The sequence below is a fragment of the Fukomys damarensis genome, unplaced genomic scaffold (assembly GCF_012274545.1).
Source record: "Fukomys damarensis isolate Sample0158 unplaced genomic scaffold, DMR_v1.0_HiC HiC_scaffold_9, whole genome shotgun sequence".
NCBI lineage: Eukaryota > Metazoa > Chordata > Mammalia > Rodentia > Bathyergidae > Fukomys > Fukomys damarensis.
The window spans coordinates 7,144,048-7,168,333 of NW_022900921.1; positions in this window are offsets into that span (position 1 = coordinate 7,144,048).

Sequence of the window (24,286 nt, forward strand, 5' to 3'; positions counted from 1 at the left end):
AATATATATATTTATATAAAAAGACCAATAATAGTAGTATGTTAGGGCATCAATAGCAGCAACAGCTTCTCCAGGTTCTGCAGTCATGTGAACAAAATTATAGACATTCAGCACATTTCATTAAAAAAACAAAAATAAAAAAACAAAGAAAAGAATAATATCCAGAAAACAGCAAAGTTCTGTTGCTATTGTGGTACCTGGCACCATTTTTTTTAATGAGCATCTTCATCATCATCTGGAAAGAGAACATTCTAGAGTATTATCTTTAAAAATAGCTCTGATAAAGCATTGTCACTACTATGTATCATAAAGCAGGTACAACATATTTTACATTCACAGAGGCATGATACAGTACCGTCCTACAACAATAATACTAGAATCAGTTTTGGTTTGAAATTTGTTTTGTCTGCAAATAAGATTGCTATCCCTGCTTTTTTCTGGATTCCTGTCACAAGGAGAATTGTTTTCCATCCTTTCACTTTCAGTCTATGGGCTACTTTTTGCACTAGCTGTGCTTCTTGTATAGTACATATTGTTGGATTTTGCTTCTTATTCTATTTTGCCAGTCTCTTTCTCTTGATTGGTGAGTTGAGGCCATTGACATTGATGGTTATAACTGATATGTACTGATTTATTATTGTCATGTTATCGGCCTTTTGTTGACTCTTTTTACTTTTTCACCTTCTCCTTTTAGTTTCTTGCCTTGCCTATTTGATTTGCTCGGTTGGACCTCATGGTGTTGTTGCCTTCATTGTCTTTTTCTAGGATCTTGTTTAGAATTGCTTGTAGTGCTGGTTTGGTATTCACCTAGTTTCTCAGGTGTTCTTTGTCTTGGAAGTATCCTATTTCCCCAACAATTGTGAAAGAGAGTTTTGTAGGAAACATCAGTCTAGGTTGGAGGTTGTTCTCTTTTAGTACTTGAAATATCTCACTCCAGGCTCTCCTTGCCCTAAGGGTTTGTGTTGACAAGTCTGCTGTGATTCTGATGGGCTTTCCTTTGTATGTGATATATTTCTTTTCTCTTACTGCTTGTAGTATTGTGTTCTTCTGTTGGGTTTCTGGGATTTTGATTATTATATGTCTAGGTGTAGATTTTTTTTTATTGTGTCTAGTTGGTGTCCTATATGCCTCACTTATCTGAATGTCAAATTGTTCCCCTCTGTTTGGGAAGTTTTCTGTCATTAATTCTGCAAACAGCTTTTTAAGTCATTTGTATTTTCTCCTGCTACTTCATGTATTCCTATCAGTCTTATGTTATTCTTTGTTGCATAGTCTAGGAGTTGTTGGATTGATTTCTCATGATCCCCTACTGTTTTTAAGAGACTTCTCTTTTCACAGTCACCGACTGCATCTTATCTTCTATATCTTAGAGTCTATCTTTGCATTCTTTTATTCTGTTGTGTACACTTTCAATGGAGTGTTTAATCTCCTGGTTATCTGTTTGAATCTGTTTTATGGATTCCATTTCTTTCCTATGTTGGGTGTTTATTTTTTCCATTTCTTTCTTATGCTGGGCCTTCATAGCTTCTATCGTGGTCCTGAGCTCATCTATTTTTTTGTCAGTTTCTGCTCTAGAGTCTCGAATCACGACTTTCATTTTGCTCACCAACTCTATGGGTATCTGGGAAATTATTTCTGTTTTGAATTTTTCTAGAGCCTGATTGATCTGTTTTGTTACTTCCTGTGCTTTGAGTTCAGGGTGTCCTGGTGGTTCACTGTTAGACTTTTCATCCTCATTTGCCCTACTGTTTGCCATTGGTGAACTGGAAGTCTGTCTTTGTGTCTTGCTTAAGTGTTTTCTCATTTTTACTTTTGTTGTCAGGCTGTCCTTGGTTTAATCTCTGGGTTATCACCCAAATTTTCCTGATATAGTTGTGCCCTAGCTTCTGGAACTCTAACAACCCACAGACATTCTCATCTTCATAACATCAGAGAAAACAGCTCATCAAATCAACCACAATTCTTTATCCCAACTGATACAATCAGCAACACATTATGATCAAGCACAACTTGGAAACTGACCACCTGTGGTAGTCACTAGTCTATCACCCTTAAACCATTTCAATTAAATTGAAATCAAGAAGCAGCTAGAACATGTCTTCAGTCAACAGACTTTTCAATATAGTATATTTACCATTTAATGGTTCAGGCAGAGCTAGGACTCAAGACCCCTGATCTCAGTTAGCTGATGGCTGAAACCCATGATGCAGACTGACCTTGGGCTGCAAGGCCCAGATTGAGTTCCCCAACCTTCTGAACAGTTGAAGTCCACACCTTTCTACTACAGGTTTCCCATGCTCTTTCTTTAAAGATGTTCAAAGTTGGAACTCAGAAAAATACACTTTATGACCACCTCTGCCTCTGCAGAGTGGGTCCAAAGACTGGCATAATCAGGAGCTCTGAGAGTATGTTGGGGGGGAGTAAGGGGAGTTATGTGTGTTCAGGTGTGCACGTGCGGCTATCTTTCTGGTGCTGGAGCTATGGCAGCTCTGGGCAGGAGAAGATGTGGCTCCAAGTGACTTGTTCTTAAAGGTTATTATGACCACAGATACAGTTGTAGCCAAAGTTTATATATTAGAATTATCAATGGGGTCTAAGTTATGAGGACTACAGTAAAACCTGAGTATCTAATTTTAAGAATACTCATTCCTCATTTTGAAATTTCCTTTGTGGTCCAAAACCACTGAACACTGTGAGATGTTTAACAGCCCAACCAATTTTTGGAAGGCAATTCATCTCATTTTGGATCTCATCTCTGCTACTCTTTAATGCTGGGAAATCATTTCCACACTTTATTTCTCAATTTCTTCATCTCTCAAATTAGAATAATAACAGTACAGTCCTTTTAGTGTTTTTTGTTTAAGAACTAAAGACATAATAGGCATTTAAAACAGTTCTTGAACTACAGTAAGGTCTATATAAAAATCTTGTGTTATCTCAGTGATTTCCTACTCTAATACTCTACTCTTCCAGAAATTGGAAATATAGTACCAATGAACTCAGGAAATGTCTTCATCCTGTGGAATCACCAACCCTACCATGTTTCCCCTTTTGCCTTTTTCTGTCAAATATGCTTAGAGTTGGAGAGATTGCCAACAGAAGGTGACAGCCAGCATCCTATGGTGAAACACTTACTTAGCAAATGTTGATCATGACTAACACTTGAAAAGACTGCTCGTCTCTTGCCAGTGATGCCCCTCTATAATTTAGCATGTGATAATGAACTATTACAAGGTTCCCATTTTTATAGGGGAAAGCTAGCCAATAACTCTGGTTCAAATAAATCTCCTTTTCATCAAGAGGAGTACAGTATTTTAGGATTTAGCAGTTATTTAACTGCAAGTAAACTTATTAAAAAAGTAAAAATAATATCTAATTTAACTATTATCAGGGTAAAATATGACAGAAATAAGCTATATTTTTTAACATTTCATGGTAAATCAGTTGGAACTTTTGATTCTCAGTTACATATCTTTTGTGGGCCAATGCTTAAATGTGATTCCTGAAAAGATCCTCACAAAGACATGGGTGTCCATGACCTGACTGAGAAAACAGCTTACGTCATACTACTTGATTTTATCTTGAGTTATCTGCATACAGGCAGGAATTCTCTTAGAGTCCTTAGAATAAGAGTTTGTTTCAGGAAACCAGGTCCTTAGGGATCCATCCTTGCTATCAAATCCTCACCATCTACACCTCACATATCCCATTACCTCTATTCTCCAGGGAACACAAATTGTGGTTCTTTCCAATGCTGTTTGACTGGATTACCTTCCCTTATGGAATAGGAGACATTTCTGTGCAACAGACTAAGGGTCTAAGAATGAGCGGGCTCTTTTGTGTGGCTGTTCATAGTAGTCAACAAAAGACAACATGTTTTCATACAAACAAATTTACTGTGACAACCCAGGAAATTGATGGGAATACCTGGGTGGAGAAACAAACCCAGAAGCATATCTCCAGGTTTTATTTTAGTGTTTCTGAAGGTGTTCTCTTGGGGCTGGCACCATCAATGCCTCCTGGAAACAAGAGACAAGTGAAGATTCTCAGGCCTCAGCCCACACTTAGGAAGCAGAAATTCTAGGGCATCACTCAGCTGCCTCTGTTCAGACACCATGCAGACAACACAGGCATGTCAACATTGCAGAACCAATACATCTTCTGGGTACATCTTCATCTTCTTCGGGAAGACTTTTTGTTTTCTACTAAGGCCCAAGTGCTCTCACTATGGCTGCCTATTGTCTCAAGGTGACATTTACACACAGGACAAATTTTACAGATTAGGATGTGGGCAATGGCTTTTAAAGCCACCTAGATAATTACCTAGGTGTGTTCTTAATACAAAGAGGCCTCACAGAATCATTGACCCACTTTTCATGGACAGGGTCACATGAGAAGTGTGAAAATAGTAGATAATTAAGTAAGGGATGACAAAAATATAACAAATTTGATTTCATCATCCTCTATTTTGGCTACTGTCATTTCAACTAGTGAAGTTAACCCCTAGACATTAACAAACTGGAGATTTCCTGAAAACATCAAACTGTATTTCTTAAGACTACCTTTGGAAATAAGTTCTTTACAATGGTAATTCTGCGGGATGTATTATCAAAAGAACCAGGAAGTGTGTAAGTTGGAGAAAAAGAATTAACACAGCTCCTGCCTGTTTATTACAGGATTTCTTAGAGACTCTCATATTGTTATTCTGCTAGATCAAAATTATAGCAGTATTTCTCGAATTTTTTCACTGGAGCTCACCATGTACATTATTAATATTCCACGTAAATTAAGAACTTGAAGATTGTTAATATTACATGTGGATGACTTTGGAAAAAGCTACCTTGTCAAGGTCAAAAATTTATTGTGAAAGTGTTGAAGCACACAATGGTGGCCTTTTGCTGCTCAGGCTGTACTTTCTGAAAATATTCTGATTTCCTCTTGAAGAACTATATTTCCTTCCCTGAGTATGGTGTTAGCATGTCAGTTAATCAAGACCCTTGCTATTTGAAATCAACTGCGGCCAAGCAAAGTACTAAACTTTGGGGCCCATAGCATTCAATTGCCTGTAAGTGTTTTTTCATTTGAAAAAAATGAGAAAATTGTCCCATAAACCATTTTCTACTTCCTGTGATTCAGGTGAGGAACCCTCTTTTGAGAAACACTGCTACATTTAAGGACTTCCTTGAGGTTATTTCAGCCAATTCGATGCTTATGGCATACTTAAAGCATGGTGGTAGGTGTACAGCTTAAATTTAGGCAAATGCTTTCTCCTGGACTTTTAATTTTGTGGTTGTAGGGAGTGGTGGTGAAGGGAGCAGCGAATAGATTGGTCCTTATACGTGTTCATGACTAGTCGTTCAGCTACTCTTTGGTTCTCCCTGCTGCCCACATCCTTCAAAAGAATTTCTTAACACTCAAATCAATAAGATAGGGTCAAACTGATCTGTTTATAATCCATTTTATCAACCTATAACAGTGACATGCTACACAATTACTAATATATAGGGGTGTTTTGGAGAGACAGGACAGAAAAAGAAAAATAATAGAGATGCAATAGGTATAAAACTCAGTTTTGAGAGCCAGTTGAAACTTGGCACCACCCTTAATTCCCACCCACATGCAGATTCTCAGCTCCACCCTTTGCTTTCAACAAACCTCTGAGGGCCAGGGATTCAGCTGAGTGGTTCCAGGGCCTCGAAAGCACAAGGACCCAAGTTTGATCCCTGGTACCAAAAAAACACAAGGAAGCAAACAAAAACCCTCCAAGCTCTTCTGCCCTCTCTTTGCTGGAAAAAACAACAAGCACAACGTGCTTTAATTGCACGTTTGAGTCTCTGCACGAAAAGCACTGGGCTCCATACATTTCCAACGTAGGCAGCCTTGGATACAGACAAGACCAATCTTCAACAAATGGAAAAAGACAGGAGAAGCCGCTGGCAGAGTATTTATTCATCATGCTAACTGAACGGCTTGTGAGTAGCCACCTGATGGAGGAGACAATGGGAAAGGCCTGTAGAAAAACGGGTCTAAAAATACCTAGAACATTTATTTGGATTTTTTAAGCTGACCACCCGTTGTTTTATAAGTAACTATTTGTGCTTTCGCAATGAAAGGCAGTTACACTGTCAGCAGGGAAGGTTTCAATTATACCCCCATCTTGGTACTGAATGTGAGGTTCTCCTTGGAAGGGAAAAAAAAAAATCAAGAAGAAAAAAAATTTCCAAGCCAGATGTTTGGTTTGAAATCTAATGGAGATCTCCCAATTATCCTCTGTCATTACTGAAGCTGCAGAGTTGTAGCCTGTGGTTTTACAAGCAGGAGGCCAGGCCGGAAGTACCAAGGGCCAGGAGTGCTTCCACAGGGAGTACCGTGCCAGAGCCGAGATGCAGAGAATAATGCGAATGCCGGCGCCCCCCAGACACGTCCGCAATTTTCTTAGGTTTTCAGCGTGTCGCCCCAGCAGTTATTATCTGGATGAATTAAATGAGAAATAAGCCTCCAAATTACACGCGATTTTCTCTGACATTTTCTATGCCATAAAAAGTAGCTTCCTAAAGACAGTGTGTACTTTCCCTTCCAACAGCGCTCTGAGATAAAGACGAAAAAATAAATCCCCCCCCCCCGCAGATCCTGATTATACACGCGTACAAAGCAACACCGCCCATTTCTGGGGGAAAAAGAGTGACACATTTCAAATTAACTTTCTCAGAACAGGCTTCTTACTAAGATTTCAAAAAGTGGTGTCCTCAGCTTAAACACCAGTGGATTTTCAAAAGCACATTAGCTGGGGAGTAGCAGCCAGGAAATTTATCTGGATTTTATATTTTCTACCTTAACCCACATTATTTTTCCACCATCAATTAGGTTTGGAAATAACTTAAATGAAGAGAAAATTGCATGTGAATTAGGGAATGATGCAGATTTGAGATGTGGCATAAAAGATTCCTACAGTTTGCAAGCAGACTATTTGGAAAGTTTATTGCTACCTGAACTTCTGATGAGATGGACTCTCTGCAACCCAAAGAATTCAAAATGCCTGAAAAATATTTTTCCAGTTTGAGCACTTTTTGTTTCAGCTGTTCCTTTTGACGGTTATGTATGATCGAACTTAAGGAGGTTCCAAGAATCACACTAACTGAATACGAAACAATAAACTCACGCAATTATTTATAGTTCACTTACACAGACTTATTCCAATTTTGGAGAGATGAATACAAGCTAATACATTCACATTATTCAAACTTCACTGTTATTCAAAGCTGAGAATCACAGCAAGGAACCAGGCAGTACAAGTAGGGCAGATGGGAGTGAAGAGAAACTAGAAGACAGCAGACAACTTAAAACTCAAAAGAATGACAGAGGCTGGTGTCCGCCATGAAGGAATTAACTTAAGGAGAAAACCATGGAGGTAAGAGGTACTCTTTTCTGAGGAAGAAGTCCAGGACAAGTTGCTCTTGACAGCATCCAATGTTTTTAATTATTTCACATGACAGAATTGTCTTTGTAGCATTTATTGATAAATATGCCATGTACTTCCATTACATGCCTAGTACATGGCAGAAGGTCTAGAACACAGCAAGGACTTACTTATGTGATAACATATATACACACATATAATAAGTAAATGTGAATTCATGTGAACAAGAGTCACATTGATTTGAAAACATTACGAGAAGCACAGAGGAGATAATCACTAGCCTTATAAACAATGACCCTGTGCACATCCTCCTGAAGCTCACAGTACAGCTCATTCCCCCTGGAATCTGGGGACCATAGAGTAAGAGCCATTATTTAAGAATAAAGTCATGCTCAAGATTTTTAGAGTTGTCATGAGTCATTTTTTTCTTCTTCGATCTCTTTGATCCCTTTGTTGTTCAGGGATGTGATGTTTACTTTTCACATATTTTGAATCCCCCCACCATTAGTGATGTCTAATTTCACACCATTTCAATGAATGATACCTGAATAATTTAAAACTAGTTAAAAAATTATAAGAGTTACTTATGGCTGAAGGCGTGGTCCTTCCTAGTGAACCTTTTATGCACACTGGAAAACAGTGTGTGTTCTGCTCCCCTTGGGTTGAATGTTCTGTGTACATGTTTCAGGTCCCTTGGGTCTGAAAAGAAACGGTGGCTTTTCCACTGATGGAATGAGTAATTGTACCATGACTGGATCACTTCCTATTTCTCCCTGGAGTCCTATTAATATTGGCTTCTGATATGCATGTGTATACAAACACACACACAAACACACACACACACACACAAATACACACACACAGACACACACAGAATCATCATCTTGATTCTTTGCATAATTCTGGTTACAAACTGAGTTGCACAAAGCCTGAACCAAATGGTTGGGTTCAATGTTCACCTTAGGGGGTAATTTCATTTGGCTCTTCTCCACTTGCATTTGTGGCCAGAATTTTGGTGAGAATATATATGTTATATCCTCTCTGTGAATTGATTCCTTTATCAGTATATAATGAATGGCCTCTGTCTCTTAAGATACTTTATGAATTAAAGTCATACTGTTTGATATGAGCATTAGCAACTTTTTCTGGTTTATCTTTCAACTTGGAATATATTTTCCATCCCTTCATTTTTACTTTTGCATATCTTTAGGGTAGTGTAAGTCTTTATAGGCAGCACTTGGCATAGGGTGTGGTTTTTATGACTCATTCAGTTACAATTGGAATTAATCTATTTATATTTAAGGTAATTATTGATATATAGGAATTTAATATCACCTTTGTATTTTTTTCTTAGATTTACTGTTTCTTTCTTGCCCTTCCTGTTACTGATTTTTTTAGCAATTTATTTTTATTTTCTGCTGCAGTTTTTCTTATAAAAGTTTCCTCTCTGTGGTTACAGTTGGGCTGACATAAACTATTTTAAACCACACACTAAAACCTCTACAATGAGCTTTCCTCTCATTTTATGTTATTGATTTCACAATTTACATATTTTACAGCCTCTACTCATTAATAAATTCTTGCCATTTTGGTTATTTTTAATTATTCTTTCAGTTTATGTTAGAATTAAAAAGTGATTTACCAACTACCATTACAGTATTAGATCATTCTGAATTTGACTACATTCTCGCTTTTACAATGAGTTTCACGCTGTTACTGTCACTTTCTTCCAATTTAAAGAGCTTCTTTTAGCATGAGTACTAAGTCAGGTCTAGTGGTGGAGAAGCTCCCTCAGCTGTTGTTTGGAAAAGTCTTTATTTTTTTCTTAATTCTGAAGAACAGCTTTGCCAGGCATGGTACGCTTGTGCTTTCCAAAATTTTGGCAGGTTTTGTTCTTTTCTTTGCTTTTTCCTTTTTTCTTCATCCTTTCTTATTGCTCTCCCTCCCTCCCTCCTTCTCCTCTTTCTTTTCTCTTCTTTCTTTCTTTCTTTCTTTCTTTCTCTTCTACTCCTTTGACTATAGCACCCTACTTTCTTCTGGCCAACAAAACTAGAGAAATTACTTTTATCTTACTGCTTTAAAATTCTCGTCTCTGCATTTTGAGAATTTGATTGTAATATGTATAGATGAGTGAATATTCTGAGTAAAGATCTCTTTATGTTTAATCTCTTTGGGGTTCTTTGAGATCTGAATGCTCATCTTACCTATTGACTTGGGAATTTTTCTGTCATTATTTCTCTATATCGACTTTCCTTTCTCTGCTGGTCTGAGACTCCAACACTGCATAAGTGGATTTGCTTGCTGGTGCATCGTAAGTGTCATTTACTTTCTTCACTATTTTATACTCTTCTAGTCCTTTTCATTCCTTCAATTTCAAATCACCTGTCTCTGAGATTTCTGATTCTTTTATTTCACCATGTTGGCTACTGAAGTGTTCTTTGGAATTTTTCAGTTCCGTCTTTGTATTCTTTTTTCCTTGTAGAATTTTGTTTCATTCTTTTTTGTCCTTTTTATATCTTGGTAGATCATCTCCTTTGTATTCTTGCATTGTTTGTCTGAGATGCTTTAGTGGTCTGTGTCCTCCTCTAAATCACCAGACTTCCTTTCCTTCTGAAACATAAGGTATTAAAAGTAATTGCGATGACCTTGTAAGATCCAGTGCTGTCTTAGAATTAAGTCGTTCTGTAAAGTTGTGGATCACTGTCTTTATCAGCACATAATATTTACATTAATTGCAAGGAGTTCATACCTGTCCATAACACATCTTAATTCTTCTTTTTAATCCCCTACACCTCCTGTCCCTCTCTGTTCCTTCCACCTCTCAGTCCCATTCCCATTTGCAAAAGCTCTATCTTCATCATTATTTTCCCTCTGAACTTTTGCAGATGGTTATTTTGAACTGTTGTCAGGTCATGGATTTCCATGACTTTAAAGCCAGTGACTTTGCTTCATTTTGTTGCATTGGGGCAGGTCACGTTGTGCTGGCTATTCTTATTCCTCATGAAGCCACTATGGTGCCCACACATTTGAAAACATAAGCACTTTATTCCATCTTTACAGAGCGGCCTTGGCAAGAAAAGGTGAAGTGGACCATTTCATGGAGGTCACGGGCAGGCTTGCTGTGCAGTCCTGGCAGGGTCAGCCTGCTGCTTCTATCCACTAAGACTACAGTTTGAGTCTGGGTAAGGGGCCTAATTGCCAAGGTGAACGGCTGTGGTGGAGGTACCTTTCCTAGAAGCCTGGAGGCTATGGCTGGTGGGCTGGACTGCAGACTCATTCATGGAGGCTAAGCTGGCACTGGAAAACACTTTGAGTGTGATTCCATGGGACCAGACTTCTACAGAGGCCAGCAGGCAGCTCGGGCCATACAGGATTACTTGGTACTGGTGTTCAGAAGGTGGGCCTGGTATCCTATAAGGTCTGTGCCCGGATGTGAGATCCCTTCAGGCTGTGGTCTCTTTCCCACAATGCACTGTCAGGTTTGAGGGTGGGGCAACCTGGGCAATGTGGCTCCATTCTTCCGCCATCTTCAGTGTCTCTCTTCTAAATTCTGTGTTCCACCGAGGGCCGTAAGCCTTTGTTCTTATGAAGGTATTTTTAAGCGCAGTTGTTCAAAGTGATTTCTCTCTGAGAATAAGAGGACTGGAAACTCCGGTAACGTCTTGCAATAAGGCCTATTTCGAGTGAACCATCTATGCTATGACTATTCCCTCATTGAGTTTGACGCTTTTATAGAAAAATAAAAAAAATGAGAAGAGATAGATCTGGGTGACCCTAGAAAGCTTGTTTCTTTCCCTCTTTGTTAACTTAAAAGACTGAGCTGGTTTAGATACCAAACCTTTCTCTTTCTAAGAAGAAAATGTCTCTAGACTTTGGTACAATCAGCTTTCACTATGCAGAATAAGCCTGATTAGTTATCGTGATGGTACAGAACGCTCCCTGTCCTTTTGTCAAAATATACATACGCTATATACACCGTCATCTCCTTTCACACGCTGCTTCTGCCACTTTCAGAAAGCTGTGCCAGGCCTGTGTCTCAGGAAATGAACTTGCAAGGGATTGCATTCACTTGACTACTTCTAAATCTTCTCCTAGCGAACCCTGCGCATTCCATTTGTAGTTTTCGGGCCTCCGTCATAGGAGTGTAATCCCTTTGTGTGGCAGAGTAATGTCTGACTCAGTGAAAACTGGAATTCCACACATCAAAGTCATGTGCTTTGGGGCAACAGATAAAGCTCCTCAGTCATAATAAGTAGACGAAAACCTACTTTATTTCCCCAAGCAGAAGACTTCATAAGCCAGAAGCTTATAAAACATTTCTAGGGGGGAAAAAAAAAACTTTCTCTGATTTCTAGCTACACATTCCCTTGATGCCTTGTTTCCCATTTTTGGAAATGACCGCTAACATGATCTCGAAGGACACTCCCAAACCTCATACTCCAAGATATTGACCCACATTCAAAGCATTTCCGAGGTCTGCCAAAGCCCTTCCCCGCAAAAGCAATTTTATTTTCAAAGCAGCAAGAAAAGCATACTTAAGAACTGTAAAGGCTAACGCACTGAATAAGGTCTTTTTGTTGTCCTTGTCTTTGATTAAATGTAGTTGGAAAGAATAGCCTATCAAGAAAAATTATTAGGCTTTTGTGCAAACTTGAAGTGAAGAGTAGTAAAAAATCTGTCAAATGCAGAATTTTATTGTGCATAAATCCATATCTTATTCAATATTCATTAAATGGGTCTCTCACTGTGAGCAAGTATACCCCACTTTGGCACACACAACTTTTAATTCATTTAACTCAACATTTTCTTTAGCTGCAAGTGCTTGCTTTTTTGCCTATGGGCTTATTGCAAAAGGGCTTAGGAGAACGGTTTTCCCTGATTTAAACTTACAAGTTCAGTTAAAATTTAAATATAGAGTGTCCCCATAGTGCGTATTTTTGCTAATTTTTACAAGATAATGTGACAGGAATTATAAACTCAACCATTTTATCAAATGTATTCAGTATAAGAGTTGGCTGGTTAAAATGACACCTGCCCAAGTGAGCAGGGGACAGTCAGTACGGAAACAAATGTGCCACCCAAGTGACACATGGGGTAAACTGTGAAGTCATCAAGGGCAAACTTACTGCAGTTCCCTTCCTGACGAGACGTACTTCCTCCCATCTACCTTTACATTCTCCATGTCCGTGGGGCTGTTCCTGTCAGTCATGTTGTCAGACGTCCTTCGGGAATTAGAGCTGGAGCTTAGTGCTCTGGGCTCCAGTTGTGTGTGTGTGTGTGTGTGTGTGTGTGTGTGTGTGTGTGTGCGTGCTGCTACACAAATGTGCCCCCCAGTCAGACTTCTAGATTTGAATAGTAATTCCTCAATTTGCTGCACTGGGAGGCGGGGCACAGTGGGCAGTATGTCAGGCATGGATGGAGGGCACAGCATTTATGAATATAGTAATGCCTTTCTCACAGGGATGGACCAGCTCTCATGGAATCTGGGCCCTTTCTCTCGCATTGCGGGCTCGTTTTCCTTCTGACTTCTGCCCCATCAAGAAGCAGCATAAGGCCATTACCAGATATGGCTGCCTGATCTCAGACTTGTCAGTCTCCTGTCCTCAAGCTGAAGAAACCATTTCCCTTTATAAATTATCCGTTTTCAAGTGTTCTATCAGTAGGAAAATTATTAAGGCACAATTTGGAACTAGATGATTTCTAATGGCCTGGCTAGATCTCACATTCTGCAAATCTAAATTTGAGCAGATTTACTAGATATAGAAAAGCTTTTTGTATTTCCACAGTAATAGCACAGCAAGGTAAAATAGTATCTTCAGTTCAACAGTACAGAAAAGATATACAGTAAGTCCCTGAATTCCAAATACTCAAGTTGTGAATTTGCACAGACAGGAAGGGACCTTGCATTTGGTTTAGCTAAATCCTATGAGGTCATAACCAGAGCCATGTTGAAGATAATGTCATACCCTTGAATCTCCAAAACTGTGAGCAAAAATAGTCTCTTTTCTTTGTAAAGTTAGGCTGCCTGAAGTGTTTTGTTACGAATGTAGATACGATATCTCCTTCGGTTCTCACTCTACTCCACAGAAACTAATACATTTTATTGATAACATTAGGGGTAAAAGTCAGAAATCAAAATCTATGTTCTTAACCTCTCTACACACACTTTCAGCTGCACCCCAAAGTTTAAAAAGTTGACTATTATTGGTAAATCAGATGCAGTTTTCAAAATCCTGATCAGGACTTCACTGTTTGATCATTCTAGGGCTGGGGATTTGGCTCAGTGGTTCTGCTGCCTGCCTCAAAAGCACAAGGGCCCAAGTTGAATCCCCAGTACTAAAAAGACCCAAAAGACAAAAATCATTCTTTGTGATTGTCATTAAGTTTTAAATTTCTTCAACGTGCTCTGGTATCCACCATACTATGTAAGAGAAGTGCTCGTATATGGCTATGGTTTGAATAGAGGCTGAGTGTGACCCGTAAGACAGCACACATGGAAAGGTTTTCCTCATTATGAGGTATTAAAAGCACAGAAGTGTTACCCTAGTATGGTATTTAGAGATGGAGACTCAGACGTGATGAGGATTACATAAGCCATTAGGAGACAGTCCCCACAACTCTATTCAGCTGGCACTGTGACACACATACACACACACACACACACACACACACACGCAGAGGGAGAAAGAAAGAGAGAGAGACCAGAAGAGACCCACATATATACACACTCCTATACCACTCAGCAAGTCCATCACCAGAGGCAGACTCTCCACTCTCTACCTTCAGAAGCACGAGTCAAAATAAACCTCTCTGATTTATAAGGGACCCAGGTTGTGGTTTTGTGTCATTAGAGGCAGAAGACAAAAACATATGCTGAGGAAGCTTTCGTTATTTTCAAGAGAAACACAAAGACCACGAAAACAGCAGCACAACAAAAATGACTTCGAGGCACACTGTAGTGCCAGCAATTGGTCCTGGTGAATTTGTGCCCTTGGGTTATGAATTTGTAAATAGAGCATATTGCTCTATATTCTGTCTGAACAACACGCCAGAACAATGCTGAGAGCTACATTTCCTAGGTAGTTAAATGACTGTGACACTGGTCCTTCATTTTTAATGACAACAGTGATGTTTACTGGATGGGTGCCCCTATATTATTTTATTTTATGGCACCACTGTCTTGTAGGATAAATGCAATCGTCATACCATTTTAGATAAGAAAACAAATTTACATTGTCATGCACAGCACACAAATGGCTCAGCCAGAGTTGGAATCTTGGTTCTGTGACTCTGAATTTTATTTTTGTTCTACTTCACTACTCAAAATTCCAAATCCAAAATGTTTAAACACTTGCAACTTTGGAATGATTACTTTCATGTTAATTTGGTATTTTCCTATTACCTTCTTTCAAACTTACATCAAATAAATTCATTAATTTATGCATTTTTGTGTACAAAATATAGTGAAGCTCAGACATGCTCTTCCTCTCCTATGGCACAGCACTAAATTAGAAAATCTTCTATCTGGAGGGAGGTCATAAAAAGCAGGAACAGAACCTTCCAGATTAGAACACAGTGAGCCTAGGGTTGAATCCCGTCATAGCCCAGTACCTTGGGATAGAATGTTTTCTGCAGTCAAGCTGTTCTGTCTTGCAGTAACTGCCTGAACTACTTGGACGTCACCAAGGGGAAAAAAAATCCAGTTCCTATTCTTAATAAACTTGGAGAAAAAGTACAATCACTGGACTTCACACAAATTACCCAAAGACAAGTTATGATACTTATTTATTGTGTGGTCACAGTATTTTCTATTTTTTCTGCATTAATCATCCTAAAATATTATACATAATTTTACTGGGTATTTACTCTATGCTGGTCACTGTGCCAGATAATTGGTATGAATTAACTTGATCCCCATGTTGTGAAACTAGGAGGTAGGTGCTACTATTACCCCCATTCTACAAACAGGAAAACTGGACAAAATGTGTAGCCCAAGAGGCTTTGGGCAAAGAGTATAAATCCTAAGAAACTCAATTTATCCTCTCATGCTCAATTTCCACATGGGAAACATGGAATTCATACCAAACCCTTTCCTGCATGGTGTATTACTGGATCTGCAAAGCAATACATCTCCACTAACAAGAGGCTTTGACTCTACTTTTAGATGGAAACTTTTTGTATGTAAAAATATAGAGAAGGGTAAATTCTAATAGGAAGTACAAATAAAAGTAAAACGTGACCCAAAGTAAAAATATACAGAAAAGACAGAAAGCAATGAGTATCTCACCGTCCTCGTGGAGACATGAGGGCTCAGGGTCCTGCAGTAGAGGATCAAGGATCTTCACACAATTAAAGTTATGTCCCAAGTATGTGGTGAACAGAGCTGGATAGGAGCTCAAAACAACTTTTAAACTCCAGCTAGGATATTCGCACCCTAGAAAGAGACCAAAGGGAGCCTGCTAATACTTATTCACGCTTCGTTATAAAGATCATTTGTACAGCCCAGTACCTGAGTTAAATCAACTAAAACAAAGTGAAATATATTTCTGATAAAGTCTTTGATTGTGAGCTAAAGGTCAGGAAGAGTAGGGCTGGAGACGGACTTGATCTGGACTCTGAAAAGTGTACCCTTTGGGACTTGACATGCAGTTGAAAGGGGTAGTGTGGACCATCCCAGTTGTGGGCAAGCTCAGCTTTCTGTTCCTGTTTCTTTCCTTGGGACATGATTTATTCCCACTTGATTGTGCCATTCTAGTGATGCCACGTTGCCCTCATGTTCATTAACAAGCATACAGAATAATTCTGTATCTGCCTCTTCAAAACTGTCCAGAAAACCAGTTGAGGAGATCCAGGCTGGTAAGGACATAAATTGCCAGCTCCTAAACTAGTGCTGTCAGTATGCGGCTGAGGTTGACAAAAAGTCGTTACTCTCCTATTACTGAGTTTCTGGGATCAATTAATTCCTACTTCGCAGGCAGCTAGACAAGAGATAGAATGGAACCTGCAATTAATTAAGCATCTATTCTTTTCAAAGATCACTTCTGAATCTCAGTGTCTGAGCTAAATAAACTAAAAGAGAATTGTACTAAAAGAAAAGTACCTGTGCTTACGGTAACGCAAGAAATTGCTAGTTAATTGGAAACTTGATCTGCAGTAGAAAATTGAGAAAGAAGACAAAACTTCCTTAGAAACATCAGTCCCATTTTCCAATTGTGAATTAGGTGTCAAGGTCAGGGTTTTTAGATTGGTGCCAATATTAATCCACTCTGGAAATTTTGAAGGCATCACACAGTGTCAGTTTAGTTATCTGCAATGTAAATTTTTTTGAATTTAGCTTCCCGTTCTCATAGCTCCGTATGAGGATGGAATGAAATCAGGCACATGAACACTGAAAGCTCTCCAGAATCACACTAAGGCAAGGGATGAAAGCACAGCTTGAGAATTTCAGGTTACAGATTGGAAATATGCTTTGTAACTTACAATGATTCTTTCAGTTTTCTCCTCTCATTTCATTAGAGATTGGTTCCTCATCTTGATTTGGCTACACCTGGACAAATGAAATTAAATGGAACCACAAACATAGGTACTATCCAAGGATCATCAAAAGGTTCCTGACTAACTGGTGTTGTCTGCTTGGAAGAAGCTACTAAAAATTTGGAAACCACATCTGAATGTGGCATCAGCTACTACTGTGTGATATGGACACAAATCGAGACAGGGAAAACTATGCACTGGATATGTGTCCGCTCTGTCCTCTTCCTATTAACTAAGCATATGTCAGAGTTGAGCCCAATAAGAGCATGCTGAGGGTCTCCTGTGAATTAAATCTGTCTTTACTTCCCAAGCTACATTCTCAGGGTGCCCCATGTCTTATTTTTTAATTCACACAGATGTAGTTTTCCAGCTGTCCCTGGAACTCTCCTGGCTATGCAGAGACTCTAGTTCTTCTTGCATTAACAACTGTATTTATTAGTTAGTTTTCCATCATTACGACAAAATATCTGAGATAATTAACATTTTAAGACAAAAGGTTCATTTTGGTACTGAAGGTTCAATCCGTAATTGAGGGAATCCCTTGTTTGGGCCTCTTACGAGGCAGCGCGTCGTGATAGATTATGTGGCAGAGCAAACTGCTCACCTCAAAACTAGAAAACAAAATGAGGAACAGGAAGGAGCCAGGAACCCACAGCCTTGTCACAACCTCCCACTGGGCTGCACCTACCAAAGGTTCCTCCACCTCCCAGTAAGTGCTGAACTTCTGGGGAACATTGCCCCAAATCAAAACAATACCTAGAGTGTACTAAGCGATTACTGTGTGCTGGGCACTTTTGTAACTGCTTTGCATGAATACTTGACTCTCAGATGTAATAAAAATTCTAACAGACTCCACTCACTGTTCCTATGAAAAAAGAGATGTATATGCACCAGTGATAAAAGCAGTCTACAGTCCCCTGCTGGCCCTGTTCAGTTATCCAACTCTATCCACCCGGCACTTGTGCAGTGAAACCTTTCCTGATGCCCTCAGTGCTGATGCCCGAGTATCCTTTCCTTCTGGTGACCACCACAGTGATTCCATTCTTCCTGCATGACACACGTGACTTATGCTTGCAATGTGCAGATCTGTTAAAAAATATTGACAAGTAGTGAGTCATGCTCTGCTCACACATGGAGTCAGGCAGCAAAGACTCTGTGTCTGCCACTGGGAAATGTTCAGGCAAGTGGTGGGGACAGACACACAAGATGAAAGAATAATACGATATAGTACACAGCACACACACACACACACACACACACACACACACACACACACCAGCAGCAGCAACAGCAGCAGCAGCAGTAGCAGCAGATAAAACCCAGAAAGAAAATGGTTGGGTCATCTAAGCTTGAGTATTGGCAACCAGGAAATGCAGCAAGGTCTCCTTGATTTCTGGCATGGGCATTTGGGTCAGAAAGGGTATCTATCACTCTCACAGGTATAACATTCAATGAGATAGGATGGCGCTAGGTTATAGGCTTCTTTTGGGACATGTGTCTTTACAGAACATCTAGTGTGACAGTCCACTTGTTCTTTAGATGTTCATGTGCAAGGTCTGAGGACATTGTAAAGATCTAGGAAGCAACAGTTGGGCTGTTTAGATACAAAAGTTGACAGGTCCACCCAGTCAGCAGCAATAAGTAAAAAGTAGCACTATAGACTTTTGATTGAAGAATGTCTCATTTTGACAAAGATATTTGCTCCATGACCTACCTTCTTCTATGAGGATTTTCTTCTCTGCTTTCCCCAAGGTAAGCTTATCTGCTCCCCGGCCAGACCTGGACACCGCCACAAAACGAAGGCAATGAAAGAGAGCAGAGGCACCAACACTCATAGGTCAGGCCAAGTAAAGTGGGCCTTCCAGGAACAGAAGAAGGGGAGACAGTATGGAAGGGGGAATACTGAAGAGGTGGGCCACTGAATCCAAGGTAGAGACCAACGAGGAAGCATGTAGAAAATGAATGGGCAAGATTGCCAAGAGTTTAAGACGAGCAAAATACATGGGTACACATGAATTCAGATGGACAGACAGACATTACCTCAGGGCAAAAAAGTGTTATATCTGATATAGGCATGGGAATGCAGCAATTAATGAAAATAGGTGGTAAGAACCACGAAGAACATCAGTAATACAATAATCAAATAATGAAGACAGAAAGAATGGAGATTTACAGACTGATTGTAAAATGATATGGAAAAGTAAAAGGACAACAACACCAGGACCATATTTTTTAAAGGGCTGTATCATGACTTATTATAAACTAACACTAGTGATAAGCTCGCTGTATGCATACATAGAAAGAAATAGGAACCAAGTTGAGCAACAGAGTTTCTGGCATGTACTACATAACTAAATACAAAGGTGACAGGAGGAGGAAACCCATCATCTTTTCAAAAATTATGTTAGATCAGCAGAATAACCATTTGTACAAAATATATTTGAAGTCCTATTTCACACTAAATGCACTATTTGGTTTTAGTTAGAACGTAGGTACAAACAGGAAGAAGTAACTAATAATGCTTTAGAAGCTATCTTAAGACATGAGCTTCATGAATTTAAAGGAAACAGGATTTCTCATACAGGACTATTTTCAATTTAAGAGCTTTCACAATCTGGGGGAAGGGGTCGTAGCTCAGGGAGAGAGTGCTTGCCTAGCATTCATCCGGCCCTGTATTCAATCCCCAGCACGTCAATGGAGCAATCTTAAAAAAAATTTTTTTTAAACTCATCATAGAAAGTGAAATTTGAGCAAGGAAGAATATGTCTGTACCACATTTATCTGTCAAGACACAACCAGAATACATTAATGCTCCTAAAATTAAAAAAATAAAAATAAAAATGACCACCAGGTACTTCATCAGGGAAGAACTTTAAATGATCAATAAACACACGAAAAGATCAACTTCATTATTTACTAAGAAAATGCAAATTAAAAACACAATGCAATCCCACTGCATTTCCACTAGGAAGGCTAAAATAAAAACGACAGAAATAACAAGCGTTGGCAGGAACATGGTGCAGCTAGAAGTCTCACAGACTTCTGATTCAGTACGATGTTTTTGGAGAACGCTTTGGTAACATACATTTCAAATGAAAAGTACACACGTAGATGTTCAAATTTACTTATTCATATAACATTACGTATTTAAATTTACTCAAAATAACATTAATTGTAATAGACAAGATGGCGGGGGGACCTCAAACGCCAAATGCTCGTCCACAACAGAGCAGATAAATACATCGCACTACGGCACGTTAGGGTTTATATCCGGAAGTCTCCTCAAAGCCTCACGCGCTCGTAGGCAGGGCTGGAGGGCGGGTTGAACGTGGGGCGCTCATCAGTGCATCAGTCCAGGGACACGTTCACGGTAAACATGACGTTGGCCTGGGAAGGCGGGTCCCTGGGGGTGTGGCCTGGAGGGTCTGTCTCCCTCCTCCCTCGATCTCCTGCCGCCTCCTGCCACTGTGCCATGCGCTGCTCCTTCGCCATCCCCTGTGCCAGGCTGCCCTGCCTCGGAGTCAGCCGAGTATGAACTGAATCCTCTACAAATTATGAACGAAAATAGACTTCTCATTTAATCGTGGGGGTCAGGTACTTTGTCCCAGCAACAAGGACAGTAACCAATACAGGGAAATTCATACACTGGATAGTATCTAGAAGTGAAAATAGAGTAATGATTACCCTGTTCCACACCATGCATGAATCTCACAAACATAATATTGAATAAAAAGAGGCAGATGTAAAAGAACGCAGCGTGTGTTATCATTTAAATAAAGTTGAAAACGGATCATACTAAAGTTAGGTGAGGACTAAAATAGTCTTGAATAATAGGAAGAATGGCTGAGACAGGCTTTGGGGCAGGCTTGTGGGCTGCTGGCAATATTCCACAGCTGGATGGATTCACAGGTGCTTTTAGCTTGTACATAGTCGTGATGCTATCCATCCATGGTCTGTCCACTTTCCTGAGGCTGACGAGAAAGACTGCAATTTCAGGCAGACCCTGCTTCTTAGCAAGGCTCTGTGGGCTAGGGATTTACTTCAGTGGTTCTGCCTCCTGCCTTGCAAGTGCAAGGTTGTGAGTTCAACTGAGAGGAGAAAGCAATACGCTTTGTGAAAATTTTAAAAATAACAATATAAAAAGGGTCGGGGATGTTGATGAAAGCCTTGGATTCAATCCCCAGTGCTATGAAAAGAAAAAGGAGAGAAGAGGAAGAGGAAGGGGAGGAAGAGGAAGGAGAGGAAGAGGAAGAGGAAGAAAGAAAAAGGAGTGAGGAGAAGGAGGAGGGGCGAAGAAGAAGAAAGAGACAGGCGGAAGAAAGAAATGAACAGAGGGATGGAAAGAGAAAGGAAATAAAAATACACGGAAGGAGGAGGAGAGGAACGAGAGGACGAGAGGAGAGGGACAAGAAGAGAGACACTGATGGACACGTGGAGGGAGACGATACAGAACAAAACCCTGCCAACCAGCAAACATAGACACCCCGAGCAGAAGAGGGGACACCTGGAGCAGGCAGACACAGCAGGTGAGGACCTAAGGTCTGCGTATGCCTGATCCAGCTTGGCCTTCAGCTAGGGAACACAGAACAATGCTACCATTCATTTACTCACGTGTCAGCTCAACACGTATCGCGAGCACAGCTCTATGCCAAGTCTTGTACCAAGCTCTGGACATACAGTAGTGCCAAAGAAGGTGAATGCTGCTTCTAAAGTGCCATGTGCTCAGTACACAGTGCATGAAATTACTGTAGTGAATGAACAGATATAAAGAATACCCGAGGCTTGGAAGTCTGGTGAAATTGATAGTCATTGTTTTTTTTCATTTCTTCTATGTAAATGTCACCACTGGCTCCATTAAACCAGAAGTAAATGTCTAATTTTCTGCACTGGAAACAGACTTTGTAATTCCTTCTCCCTTATAGAGCTGTAAGATACATGTTTACCCACTTCTTCACATCCTGCTTGGTTTCATTCTTTGCACCATCTTCAAAATATGAAACATTAAGATTTCTCTCTCAAAGAAAATGAAAATACCAAAAGCATAACACAATTCAAACTAAACATGAGGTAGTAGCTCTCTGTATTCCTCTCTCTTTCCGCAGAAACCTCAATTTTCAGATAAAAGAATATGAAGTTGTGCATCATGAATACAAATATGGATAATTACAATAAAGACCCAGCCATCTATTTTTTGTTACTACTTACATTTGTGCCTATTCATTTGGAAAGAAACATATTCCTGTAGTTTCTAAGCTCAGTGATTATTTAACAGCTCCTTCCAAGTGTTTTTCCAGAGTGCAATGTGTTAGCATTTATGTGTATATATTAACATAGCAATGGTGATCTACAGAAGTATTGCTCAGAGGCTTAAGAAATATATAATGAGCGTTTACTAATCATCTTCATTAGGCTTTTAGATTTACAAACTATCCCGTTATCTTTGCACAACTTCCATCATTATTTTATTTACTGTATGACACTATGAGCCAGGCAGTTTCATCTGCATTTCATATGCCCGAGCGCACGCGCACGCACACACACACACACACACACACACACACACACACACACACACACACACACAGGTCTATCTTTGAGAAAGGGAAGAAGACTGGTCCAAGGTCACATAGGCAAGGGATACGGAAAACACTAGAGCCCATAATTTGCAGCGAGCGCTATGTTATTTCTACTACTTCATACACAGTAAAACTCTGTCAGAGGCTGCATCTTTCTGAGAGGCAGACTTTGGAACAGTTTGTTGTACAGAATGCTTATTGGACAGCGTGCTTGATATGAACACGCCGTATAAAGACCAAGCCATTGTATCTCAAACACAAGACTGGACAGAGAGAGATGGTGAACTGCGAGGCAGACCCAGTGACGCCCTCGGCCAACCCCGTAGGAAGCACAGGATCTAACTCAGGCCCTCCGAATTGTCTCACGTGGCTCCAACGTGACCAGGCCCTTAGAGCCCAAATATGTCAGCCATCGTTTGTGGGCCACCAGGGAAGAAAGCGATCTAGGTTGAACTGACTAGGGCTGGTGTTACCCTTACAGACGCGACTCTCTGAAAATAGTCTCAGTAGCTTTCTAAATACCATAGAATTTCTCTGTAGTCACGTGTGTCCCTGGAGTACAAAGGAATGTGGAATGGAATTATTTTGGCTCTTCCCTTACATCATGACCCAAAAGTGGCCAGAGGTAGAGGCAACCTCTCACTTAAGAACACAGAGAGTAACGTTTCGCACCCGCCTCCAGGGGCGAGCTAACTGCCCAGTTTGTAGAATGGTGGAGGCTCATGGAGGGATGTCCTGATTCTACTTACTACGAAGGTTTTCGGAAGGACTCATCTCCACGGTCACAAGTTAGGGCATTCTCATCCACTAATGATCTACGGTAGATCTAGTAGTCAGGCACGAGTGAATCTCCTTTTTCCCAAACCTTGTTTTATGTTTCAGACTCCGGTACCTCCTCCTCTACTATGCTTATGCATTTCTCCATGGAGTCGAATGCCTTTCTTTTATTTGTACCGCACTGCAGTTTCTACTGAGGAAACGATGGCAACTACCAGCCTCACCATTAAAATAACTAATAGTTATTTCAAGTTCTAGGTTCCTGGTCCACACAATAGTATTAGCATGTGATAAATATAATTAAAAAAAAACTTTTACTACAAAGATTTGGGACCCTTCGAAATATGGAAAGAGCAAATGGGAGACCTTGATTCCCACCAGGGTGGGCATTAATGACCTTCTGACCAACTTCCACTTTGCTTTTACTATAATTGGGTAAAAGTTATCAGGGCCTTTAACTGATACCATGTTTTGGGTAGGCTGATAATATAGAAAATACAAACCCCAGTAAGAGTTCCCTATTCGATTGGCCAAAGGTGTCATCACTAATCTGCTTCATAGCTTAAATTCTCTCTGCCTGATTCTGTTTCTTTAAATTCTCCCTCTCCTGTGTTAATTTTGAGATTATGCTACTAGCAAGAAACTAGAACATAGCAAGCATCAGATCATTTACTACGAAGGAAAGAGGAGAGCTCTAGTGACAAAATAGGAAAAGAAACCATAACTAATCAATGGAATGAAACCATCCCAGTGGAAACAGTCATATAAGAGGGCTTCTGAAAATATCCCACTTCATACGACCTGGTGTCCTGGAAGGCTGCTGAAGGGAACACTAGCTTTTAAAGAACCATCTGTACATTCTGAATGCGTCGCTTGTCTCTCTCTCTCTCTCTTTTTTTTTTTCTAATCTTCTAGGTAGCTGAATTATACCAAGGCTAAAAAAAAAAAAAAAAAAAAAAAAAAAAAAAATTGTTGCACACTA